Source organism: Micromys minutus, assembly GCF_963924665.1.
Source record: "Micromys minutus genome assembly, chromosome: 24".
Lineage (NCBI taxonomy): Eukaryota > Metazoa > Chordata > Mammalia > Rodentia > Muridae > Micromys > Micromys minutus.
In genome coordinates, this window is record NC_137959.1 from 13457490 (window position 1) to 13469983 (window position 12494).

Genomic DNA, 12494 nt, shown 5'->3' on the forward strand with positions numbered 1-12494 from the left:
TGTGTCTGCTGCAGGACTTGCCAATTTATCACTTCTAGTAGTGACTTGCTGCTGGGATCAATGGGGACTTAGCCTTGCCCTCCACCCTCCACATACATCTCTACCAGGACTTTGTATGGCTACTGAAGGCTCGGGTTCTAACTCTCAAGTTGCTAGATGCATCTCCCACAGTGCCCTTTCTTTGCCCACAGTCCCAGAAGTCTACCCAGGTACCAGCCGGTTGCCATGGTCACAAGGCCCAGAAAGCTCTCATCCTATTGCTGTTTCTTCTCTGAGGCTCTGCCATGGCCCATAGTGCCCACAAATAACTGCTTTCCTCCCTTTCACAGAACTTCACTGTATAACTCAAGCTGTTCTCCAGCTCCCGAACATCCTCCTGCCTCAGCCTCCTGGGATCACAGGTCTGTGTGACTAGGCCAGCCTGGGGCTTTCCTGTCAGGTGACTCCTGGAGTCCCAGGAGCCAGTTATTTTTGAGGAGCCCTGTCTCTACTTTGATGTCACCATTTGCAAGTAGAAATGGTTCTTAGCTGCCGGTTAAGTAATAAGCTACCCGTATATTATCTGTCTTCACTGTGTTATTGTAAAAAGAGAACACGAATCAGGGTGTGGTGGTACAAGCCTGTCTGTCATCTCGGTCCTTGGGAAGCAGAGGCAGGATGATCAGGAGTTCAAAGCCATCTTTGACTACACTAGTCAGCTGGAGAACAGCCTGGGTTATGCATAACCCTGTCTCAAAACAAAAGAGCAAAGCAAACAGAGGAGGGATGGCATAGCAGAACCATAATAAACCCACAACAACCCCAGCGGCCTGGCAGTCTGCAGACACTTGGTTCCCTCCCTATACCTTGAAAGTCTGAACAATGAGACCTTCTGTGGGCTGGTCTCTTCTGCTAGGCCCTCTGAGTCACTGCATATTTTTGTGTGTGCAGTAACAAACGGTGTGAGTCATTCTCCCACTTGGGGCATTTGGGGACTTGTTCTGTTTTACTTACAATTGCAGGGGGGGAAAAGTCAGATATTATAGAGGTGATTAAAAGAATACAGGAAGGTCATATAATCCACCTCTGCATGTTCTGGGCTGGCGGGAAGAGTGCAGGCCTGAGATCGTTGCCAAGGGCTCCTGGGGGTGGGGCTTGGGAGTTCAAGGTGGGATAAGTTTGACCCATTTTTGCTAAGGTCAAATAAGGGGAAGGTTAAACTTCTAGGAAATCCCCTGTCAAAGAGACAGCTGACTTCTTACCTGAACCTGAGCGTCCTCTAGGACCCAGGAAGAGGTGACATGATCCCGTGTTGTGTGTGCCCCACCCCCTACTCCTAGTCAAGCTGTTTCCTCATGGTTCTCCAGCTAGCCTATCATGTTGGTGGCCAGAAAAGAGGTGTGTGTAGACTTTCTCTTCTTTTTCTCTATTCACATGGACTATGGCTTCCAGAGCAGGGTCTCCAGGAGTTTGAGACTAAACAGGGCTGATAATAATGGAGAAAGTAAGCCACAGCTGAAAGGCTCCAGAGAGGTACCTCCATGTTATAAAGCTGGTCCCTAGACAGAAGTGGGTACCCGCTTCCTTCATCTGTGTGTCCCTATGGCCCTGCAGTCTCTGTGCCATGTCCACACCATGGGCCCAGGGCTCTGCAGCTGTGCTCTGGATCTAGCCCTTTAGCAGAAGTCATTTCAGCCCAGAGTCTGTGCCTCTTGGACCAGGTCCTCTGGAGGCTCTGGGCCTCGGAGGCCAGGATCCCAGCTCCAAGCTTGCCGGGCAGTTGGGGTGCGGGCGTGGCCAGGTACTGGGGCTTCACGAAATTGCATTCGGAGCACGTGTCTCCTCTCGGAGCTGCGGGGCCTGTCTCTTTCTATTAGTTTAACAAGCCCTGGTATTAATGAGATTGCTCTATAATTGAACCTTTTCACGGGTCCCTCGGTAATGAAATTATGCTAATTTGCATTCAGCACCGCTAGGCATCCATCACGCGGGATCAGCCGGGAGCGGCCGGTGAGGCGGCGTGAGTGCACCGCTAATTATCACCGAAATGAACAAACCCGGCAGGATTATGATTTCATCTTTTGCCCTTCTCACCACTGGCTCCGCCCTGTCTACATTCGTCTTTTCATGCACAGGGTTGTTGGTGGGGTGGGAGCAGAAAGCTGCTGCCATTGGCTGAGTGGCAGCAGGGCTGGGTGATGCTGGCTGCAAGCTAATTTGAGTGGGCAGTGTGAAAGCCTACTACCTGCCTCTGAACTTGCAGTCCGCTGGTATGTGTGTGTGTGTGTGTGTGTGTGTGTGTGTGCTGTGTTCACTCCCTCTCTGGGCTGAGGGTGGCGGTGTGCGTCTAATGAATGTTTGAGTCTTCATGCAAGGTTCCAAACCTGCATTCTATTACTCTGCTTACCCAGTGGCTGGAGAATGGCGGCTTCTGAGAGCTGCCACAGTCGGGACCCACTATGAAACTGTAGGGTCACCACGATAGGGGAACAGCTGGAGGGCTCCCTCCTCCCATTGCTGGATCCTCAAGGATTCTATCCAGCTCTTGGTGAGCCAAGAATGTGTGAGACTACTTTCCTGGCTAAACCTGAACTATAAATGAAGGCTTGGAAGGGATTCGTTTAACTTAGAGTGAATAATAAAAATATTCCATGCTAAGCTGAGTGTAGGCAGTGTGAGTCATGGTGTCTTACCTGGGGCAACACTGCTTGGTACCTCTTCATGTCAGGATTCTGGGATGCTCATGGGCTAGTGTGGCGGGACAAGGCCAGTGAAGTCTTCTCAGTGTCCACTGGAGCAGAGATGAAGGTCCTAATTAGAACATGTGCTTCCCCTGACACTGGCCAGACAGACTTTGTGTAATATGCGAGTGTTCTACACCTTCTGTTTCCCCAGCTAAGAACCAGGAATATGAGAGATATCGGCCAGGGAGGTTTCTGAGATGTTTGCACATGAGCATGGGACGCCAGGCTTCTGAGAACAGCTTGTCAGTGTGGTTGACTAGAACGCTCATGAATAAAAGAATGTGTTTTACACACACACACACACACACACACACACACACACACACTTTTCTGAGCCTGTTTCACTGGGGGGAACATACGTGATAATCTATGTTATGACATGTTTGTGTGGAGGTGAAAACGGAGTCAGTAGTGTATGGATGTACAGCAGCTGGCTTGGTGGAAAATGTTGTATGTGTATCCCACCCACAAAGTTAATTAAATGACTCTCAAATGCAAAGGGTACAGCAGTTTCTACAGCTCCTAGACAGAGCTTCTTGTAAGCTCCCCACAGTCCACCGGTTCTCCCAAAATGCTTGCTTGTTTATGTCACTTTCTGTCCCTCAGGCTGTGGTGGCAGCCGATGAATGGAGACAGTTCTGAAGTAAAGATTGTTGGTGCTTTATTCTCATAAACGAGGCTAATGTGAGCAAAACAACTTAAATATGTGTCAAAACTTTGCCCATTCTCAGTGATGTGAGTGGCCTTCCTATTGAATGAGAAATGGCTTTTGACAGTTGGAAAAATATCTTCTGAATGCTTTGCTTAACCATATGATGGCTTCAGATGCCACACACTTAAGTTTAAAAGGCATTGTTAATATTTTTTACTAGATTTTTAAAAAAAGTCTAGACAATCAAGCAAACAATAAATCAAGTTTTGCTGTGAGATGCAGGCTGGTTTCCGTGGTGAATAATTCCATGACAGCTGATTTTAAACTAAGAACATTGTACCATTGAACCTCCAGCTGGGCAGCGACTTAAAACAGCACCCAAGTGCATGTCAATGTGATAGTTCCACCTGAGGCTTCCTCCCTGGGTTCACAGCTTGGGTGCTAAGTCTCCAGCATTATGATGCTATCTTGAAGCCTGTGGACCTTTAAGAGGTGGGGCCTGGCTGATGGGCGTGGCTCTTAGGGGCCGGCCTTGGAAGGGTAGGCCCATCCTTGGTTCCAATGGCCTTTTCTCTGCTTTGTATCTGCCACCATGTGAGACATCTCTGCCACACATTCCTGCTACCATGGTTGCCACCATCCCTCCCTAGGGGCGATGGATCAAATTAGAAATCAGTGGTTCTCAACCTTCCGAATGCTGTGACCTTTATTCTGTGAAGAACCCCAATCATAAAATTATTCCCTTGCTACTTTATAGCTGTGACTTTGCCACCATTATGAATTGTAATATAAATATCTAATATGCGACGCCTGTTGGGGGTTGCGACCCACAACTTGAGAACTACTGCATGTGACCTGAAATAAACCCTTACTCGGGGCTGCTTCTGTCCAGGGTTTTGTCTCAGGGACAAGGAGACACGTTCTGATCACTAAAGGTATTCTAGCTTAGCGACAGTGAGGGCACAGATAGTAGCATGCGATTAGGAAGTGATGAACTAAGGGGATTATTGTTTGTTTTTAATATAACTGATTTAATCATAGATTTATATCATTTAACTTTTAACAGAGAGCAATTAAGAGCCACTTGTGTTTTCTCAGTAAATTTAACAAATGGGTTTTTGCAAGCTGGACGAGGCTACCTGTCGCGCAAGGACGGAAACGCAGGACCTGGTATACTTCCGCCACCCCATATAAAGCAGTAAGTATTCTTACTCATGTTTGTGGGTAGAGCTGCTGGCGGAACTCCTTCAGTAGGACTAGTCAGGCCGCTTCTGACCCACGGGCTTCTGAAACAGTTCCGGATCCGTCACTAGGTCCTAGGCGTTTGAACAGAAGAGGGGTACGGAAACCGAGCAGGGTCTGGAAGAGCCTTGCCCAGGGTGGTGTGTTACACAAGCTTCCATCTTGAGTGTGGGAGGGGCCTGACATCGAAGTGAAATGTCAAACACCGAGGTGTACACATCTCAAGCTGGCAATCTGATGAGTTTAACAAGTGTCCCCCGATGCCCCTAAGGAAGGTAGGTAAACAGTTCCCTGGTCGTTTTTTTCCGGTTTGCTCCGGCATGTACCATGAGCAATTGGTGTCCTATTACCTATCAGTGCGGAGCCATTCGCCCCCTTTAAGCATCCCAGTGATGTCATGTGTGTTTAGCATTCTTTGCTGACATGTTGGTAAGGTCCGTGTTTACTACAGACTGGTAGATTGTTCATTTTATTTGCAGGTGTGCCGTAATTTGTTATGATTTGTGTGTTTACAGACAAGGGGGAGGTTTCCGCTCAGGGCTATTAGAACTTTCAGGAGCACAGGTACGTAGAGGCTTGCAGCTGGATCTGTGGGCAGTGGTCTTCGGAAGGCACTTTTACTGGAGACTCCAGAACGCTGGTCCTTACGGATAAAAGGGTGGCAAAGGTTCAAGAAGGAAAACCTCTCTGGAGAGGAGCTTTGCTTGGGGAGTTGCAGCCTCAATGGAGGGACAGCTATGACGAGGAAGAGTCAGCCTTCTAGTCAGGAGAGGAGCTTCTTCAGGAAACAGGCATCATAGCTTTTTGTGATGTGTGTGTGTGTGTGTGTGTGTGTGTGGTGTGTAGTATATTTGTTGTGTGTGGTATGTGTGCATGTATGTGGTGTATGTGTGTGTGTGGCATGTGTACTATGTGTGGTGTGTGACATGTATGTGTAGTATATGTAGTGCATGTGCTGTGTGTGTATAGTGTGTATGTGTGTGTTTTATGTATAGTGTATGTGGGGTGTGTGTGTATATGTGTGGTGTGCATGGTATATGTGTACTGTGTGTATGGTATGTATGTGTGTTGTGTATGGTATATGTGTATTGCATATGCATGTGTATGATACATGTATATGGTGTGTGTGTAAGTGTGCATTGAGCATCAAGCTCCAATGGGCAGGAAAACTGCAAATCAGTAGCAGACTTTCTAGAGAAAGCTGCAGGTCTTTGTGGTTTGTCTGGGGAGCGAGGCAGCCAGAGAGGCTGTAATCTAACATATTAGTTTGCAGTCCCACCAACAAGAGGTTTCTGCCAATGTTTGATGATGCCTTTTCAATGTCAGCTAGTATGAAGGGACATACAACCATCTCAGTTGTGGTTTGTATTTGTGGTTTTAAAGTTTGGTCTGAAGATTAGTGCTGTTAAGCATGTTTTTCTGTGAAGATTGGGTTTGGGCAGCTCAGGGGTATTATTTTGCTGTGTTCATTCATGTTTTGATACTTGCTTTTTTAAAAAAAGATTTATTTATCATATATAATTACACTGTAGGTGTCGTCAGACACACCAGAAGAGGGCATCACATCTCATTACAGACGGTTGTAAGCCACCATGTGGTTGCTGGGAATTGAGCTCAGGACCTCTGGGAAGAGCAGTCAGTGCTCTTAACCACTGAGCCATCTCTCCAGCCCTTGGTGCCTGATATTAAATGGGTTATTTGTATCTTTATTGTTGAATTGTTGATGATCGTCTTTATATAACAATTATGAGTTCTGTGTCAAGTCTAAGTTTACAGGATTTCCTCCAGTTAGTAATGATGATATCTCTTGAAGACCAGATTTTTAACATTTGGTATAGTCTCTCCCTTTCTCTTTCCCCCTTATTTCTTTCTCTCTCTTCCTTCTTTCCTTCCTTCCTTCCTTCCTTTCCTTCCTTCCTTCCTTCCTTCCTTCCTTCCTTTCTTCCTTTCTTCCTTCCTTCCTTCCTTCCTTCCTTTTTTTCTTTCTTTCTTTCTTTCTTTCTTTCTTTCTTTCTTTCTTTCTTTCTTTCTTTCCCTCACTCCCTCTCTCTCTTTCCTTCTTTATTTCTCTTGTCTGATAAGCTATTGCTAACCTCAAACAGAGATCTTTTCCTTCATGTATATGGTGGTTTGAATAAGACTGTATCCATAGGCTCAAGCATTTGAATGAGGTCCGGTTGTTTGGAGAAGTTTAGGAGATGTGGCTTTGCAAAAGAAGTGTGTCACTAGGTACCCGGCTTTAAGGTTTCAAATCCTCAAGCTGTTCCCAGTGTACTTTCTCATATGTATGCTTATGGTTTGAGATGGAAATTGCCGCCATGGTTACCCGTGCCAGCTGCTTTCCCATGATGCTGCTGGATTCTCTGGATCTATAAGCTCACAGAAGCCCTTCCTTCTGTAAGTTGCTTTCTGTGGTCGTGGTATTTTGTTACAATAGAAAAGAAACTAGGAGGCTGTTCTTTTACGAGTGTATAATTTCACTTTTGCTCTTAAGTCTATTCTCAGTATCTGTCTAGCATATGGGGTGACTCAGAGGGGGACTTCCCTCATATATATGTGTTTTTACAGGACATCTCTTTCTTCACTATATTGCCTTGATGTCTCGGTGGAGAATCAAGTTATAAGTGTGTGAGTCTGGACTCTATGTTGATCAATTATCAGTTTTTCTATGTCTTTCATTAAGATATTGGTTTGAAGGGATGAAGAGATAGTTCAGTGGTTAAGAGCACTGACTGCTCTTATAGGGGTCCTGAGTTCAATTCCTAGCAACCATGTGGTGGCTCACAACCATCTGTAATGAGATCTGATGCCCTCTTCTGGTGTGTCTGAAGATAGCAACACTGTAGTCATACATAAGATAAATAAATCTTAAAAAAAGATATTGGTTTGATTACTAAGTACTGAAATCAATAATATGACTCCCTAAGGGATGTATTTCTTCCTCAAGATTGTTTTGACTATTTAAAGTCCCTCGAGTAGCTGTAGTGGCACATGCACGCTGTCCTATCCTGGGAGCCAAGGCAGGAATATATCCCAGGGCTAGCTTTGACTACATAGGTAGGCCATGTCTAAAAAAGACAAAACCAACCCAGAGCCCAAATGTAAAAGTCCTTTAGATTTACATATACATTTTTGAATCAACATGTACATTTACACAAAAAATAAATTTTCTGATTGAAATTTTGTTTTACCTTTATATTAATTGGGAAATAATTTATACCTTAGTAGTATTGGATTTCTGACCCATACATTTCTATCTCTGTATTAAATTCTGTTTTCATTCCAAACACTTGTAGTTTTCAGTGTGTAGGCTTTATTTTTGTTATATTTATTTCTAATGATATTCTATTAAAATGTGATGCTTTAGAATTTTTATAACTATAATACTTTTGATAAAAGCATAAATTTAGAAATTATATTGATATATAAATATCACATATCTATATTATTATTTACATTAAATATTTATTTTGTACTTATAAAATAGAAACTTTATCTTAAAATTTATTTTAAGTGCATAACATAAATATATCTTACACGTAGTTGCAAAAATTACATTCATTTTTCAATTGATTTTTTTTTTTTTGGTTTGGTTGGTTTCTTTGAGACAGTGTTCTCTGTGTAACCCTGGAACTCACTCTGTAGACCAGGCTGGCCTCAAACTCACAGATATCCTCCTGCCTCTGCTTCCTGAGTGCTGGGATTATAGGCACACACCACCACACACGATTACATTTGACTTTGTAACATGCAACCTTACTCTGTTTGCTAATTTAAATAGCTCTTTTGGTGGCTTTGCTAGAATTTTTCCAGATAGAAAACCATTGTCTTCACTTATGCTGGTGAAATGAGACGTTGCAGACTGGGAGTTCATGTCTCACAATTCTGGGGCTGGAGTCCAAGGTCAAGCCCGGCTGACTTAGACCTTGGTGAAGGCTGTTTTTCTGGCCTGCTTCTCATTGTTCTCACACATAAAGAAAACAACAAACACCTGGTGCCTCTACTCTTTCTACAAGGCATGGTCTTTGTTAGGTTTCCATAGTTGTGACAAACACCACGGCCAAAAGCAACTTGGCGAGGTCACAGTCCTTCACAAAGAGGAAATCAGGGTAGGAAGATGCTTTTTCCCATGGCTTGCTTAACCTGCTTTCTTTTTATTTTTTTTAAGGTTTATTTATTTTATGAATGTAAGTACACTCTTGCTGTCTTCAGACACACCAGTAGAGGGCACCAGATCCCATTACAGATGGTTGTGAGCCACCATGTGGTTTATGGGAATTGAACTCAGGACCTCAGGAAGAGCAGCCAGTGCTCTTAACCACTGAACCACATCCCTCCAGACCCTCAGCCTACTTCCTTAGAGCACACAGGACCACTCTATGGCACTCACCACAGGGAGCTCGACTTTCCCGCAGCAATCACTAGTGAAAAAAAAAAAAAAAAAAAATGCCCCATAGCCTTGCCAATGTTATAAAGGCATTTTTTTTTTCAGTTGAAGTTTTCTCTTTTTGACTAACCCTAGCTTGGGCGAAGTGGATAAAACCCAGGATAGGTGCTAACCTCGATATGGGAGCCCCACCTGTATCAGCCAGTCCAAACCTAATCACCTCGTACACCCCCAGTTTCTAAGACTGTCAAAGTTTAGGGCTTCGTGTATCTGTTTGTAAATGCAATTTCTTCTTTTTGATATTTATGTCTCTCTATCTTACTGACTAATAAATGGCTCTAAAATGATATTAAGTAGAAATGTTGACAGCAGACTTTCTTGCCTTATGGGTTATAGAGAAAATATTAAATGATTGACTTCAAATACAATATGCTTGCTGTTATCCTTCAGAAAGGCCCTTTTATTCTGTAAAGTTTCCTTATATTCCTACTCCGGGGCACGTTGTTGAGTGGGTGTTAAGTCTGTCAAATGCTTTTCTATGAGTCTGTAAAGATGATCACAACTTTCTCTTCAGTTTACTAATGTGGTAAATTACAGTTTACCTTCCAAATATTAAAACCAACCACACCCAGAGACAAGTCCCACTTTGCTGGCATATATTACCCTTTATCTATTGCTAGGTTACCTGTGTTAGCATTTGTATGTTATTTCAGTGTTTATGTCCAGGAGGAGGATGACAGGAATGCGACACAACCGTCTTTCACTATGATATTTGTGTGGAGGTGTCTGTGGCTCTTCCCCACTTATTGTCATATACAGAGGATTAAACATGGGGCCGAATGCATGTGTGTCAAGTGCTCCTCCTGTGAGCTGTGTGTGTGTGTGTGTGTGTGTGTGTGTGTGCGCGCGCGTGCGTGCTAAACTACACATGACACATGGGTCACCATTTTGGATGTTTTGAGGAATAGTTTAGCAGCAGTTAGTACAGACGGTATTTCCAGCCACCAACATTGTTAGACACCTCCAAACTCCCATTGTTTTCTGCCTCCCTCCCCCTGGAAATCAGTGGCCTTTGTGTCTGTGGTCTTCCTTACACATGGCTCTGCTCATTTCAACAAGTTAATTGCCCAATATGTGACTTTTGTGCCTGCCCCCCCCATTACTATCCACCCATCCTGTAGTGTGCACAAGAGCGTCATTCTTTTAGAAGGATGAACATCTCACACACATAGGAACTGTGTTAGATACTCATGTATTGTTTGGTACAGTTTGAAGTCATTCCACCAGAGCCACAAACAGTCCTGCTGTGAACATTTGTGTACAAGCCTTTGCTTGCTATGTGTCTGCGTCACTGTTCTGCTGTGAGGAGACACCACGGCCAAGGGAAGTCTTATGAAGGAAAGCATTTAACTTCAGTGTGGCTTACAGTCTCAGAGGTTTTGTCTGATCATTATGGTGGAAGTCATGGCAGCAGGTATGGCAGGAATGGAGCTGTAGATGTTGTTGAGAGCTATGTACAGAGAGGGAGACATTGGGCCTGGTGTGGGCTTTTGAAACTTCAAATCACACCCTCCCCATGACACACTTCTTCCAATAAGGCCACACCTCCTAATCCTTTTCAAGTAGTGCCACTCCCTGATGACCAAGCACTCAAATATGAGTCTTTGGGAGCCATTTGTATTCAAACCACTCTAATTTGAGACCTCTAAGTTTTCCTTAGTATTTGCCTGAGTGAAGAGGCCGAGCTACATGCTAATTCCAAGTACAGCTTACTGGGGAATTACCAAACTGTTTTCCAAAGCAGATCACCATTGATTTTTACAGCAGCATGTGTGCAAGTCCCACATTCAGTTTGTTTTCACTGACATGTTATTTTCTATTAATTTTATTATATTTATTATTTCATATTTCTATAGGTTGTGGGTTTGGTTTGCATTTTCTTTATAACAAGTGCTGTTAAATATTACTTCACATGCTTGTTGAGACTTTGTGTATTCATCTACATTTTAATCAGATTATTTGTCCTCTAGTCATTTCATAACAACCTGTAGTCATTCTCAATTCTTAGAAGACATATTATTTACAAATATTTTCTTAGATTTTGCAGAATCCTTGCTCACTCTCTTGATAATACTATTAATAAAGTAAACTGTTCTTTTTTATTCTGTTTCTTGTACTTTTGGTATCATAACTAAAAAGGTACACACATTTATATTATATATATAGTTAATATATATTATACATAAAAGTAATTTTTATATATAGTGCAAGGAAAGGATCCAGCTTTAATCTTCGAATGGGGATATGTCCCAACACTTTTGTGAAGACCATTCTTTCTCCCATTGATGATATTGGCATCTTTGCCCAAACAGTTGAGCATAAATGTGTGTGTTTCTTTCCATGCGTTTGTATGAATGTGTGTACATGTGTGTCCATGCTTATTTCTGTGTGCACAAGTAAACATGTTTGTGTGGCAGTCAGAGGACAACTTTCAGTATCTCACGTCACAAGTCTTGGCTGGCTGACTAGCAAGATCCAGGGATCAGCGTGTCTCTGCCTCCACAGCAAATTTGTTTTTATTAAAACACCGATTTGGAATTGAACTTAGATCTCTGTGCTTGTAAGTCAAGAGCCTTATCAACAGAACCACCCTCCTCCCTCAGACCTCCATGTTCTTGATTACAAAAATTCATAGTTTTATTTTATGATCTATACAGTTGCTTTGCAGAAATAGCCACTGCTGTTTTCATTTCTATCACTTTGTATTAAACTTGGGAGGCTAAAAATCCCAAAATTAAAAAATTAAAGTTTTTTTGGTGAGGGTCATTTGGGATTTTTTGCAGTTACCCACAATTATTAAACTCATGTTGATTTTTTTGCATAAAAGGCTATTTGAGATATTGGCTGAACTTATAGGTTACTTTAGATAATTAAATGGTGATATTGCCTTCCATCCTATATGCACAAGATGGCTTCTTACTTCTTTAAGACCTTTGTGATTTTCAGCATGATTTGTAGTTGGTTTTGCTGCTCCTCTTGGTCAATTTGCCACAAAATAATTTACTTTTTTTATACTGTTATAAATGGTCTTACTTCTTTTCCTTGACAACTATTTGTTTGCTGCACAGAAATACCACTTTTTTTTGTGTGTTGAATTTTTAACCTCAATGTTGTTGAATTTTTATTTTTAAGATTTATTTAAAATTATTCATGTGTGTGTATGTGTGTGTGTGTGTGTGTGTGTGTGTGTGGTCTGTGTTTCTGGGTATATGTTGTGTGTGTATGCATGTGTGTGGTGTGTATGTGTTGTGTGTGTAGTTGTGTCTGTGTGTTGCATGTGTAGGTATGTGTTGCATGTGTAGGTGTTTGTGTATGTGTGTGTGTGCACACGCGAGTGTGAGTGTAGGTGCCTGTGGAGGACAGCAGATAGAGTGATTTTTCCTGGAACTGCAGTTACAGAGTTACAGGAAGTTAGGAGCTGAACAGTGTG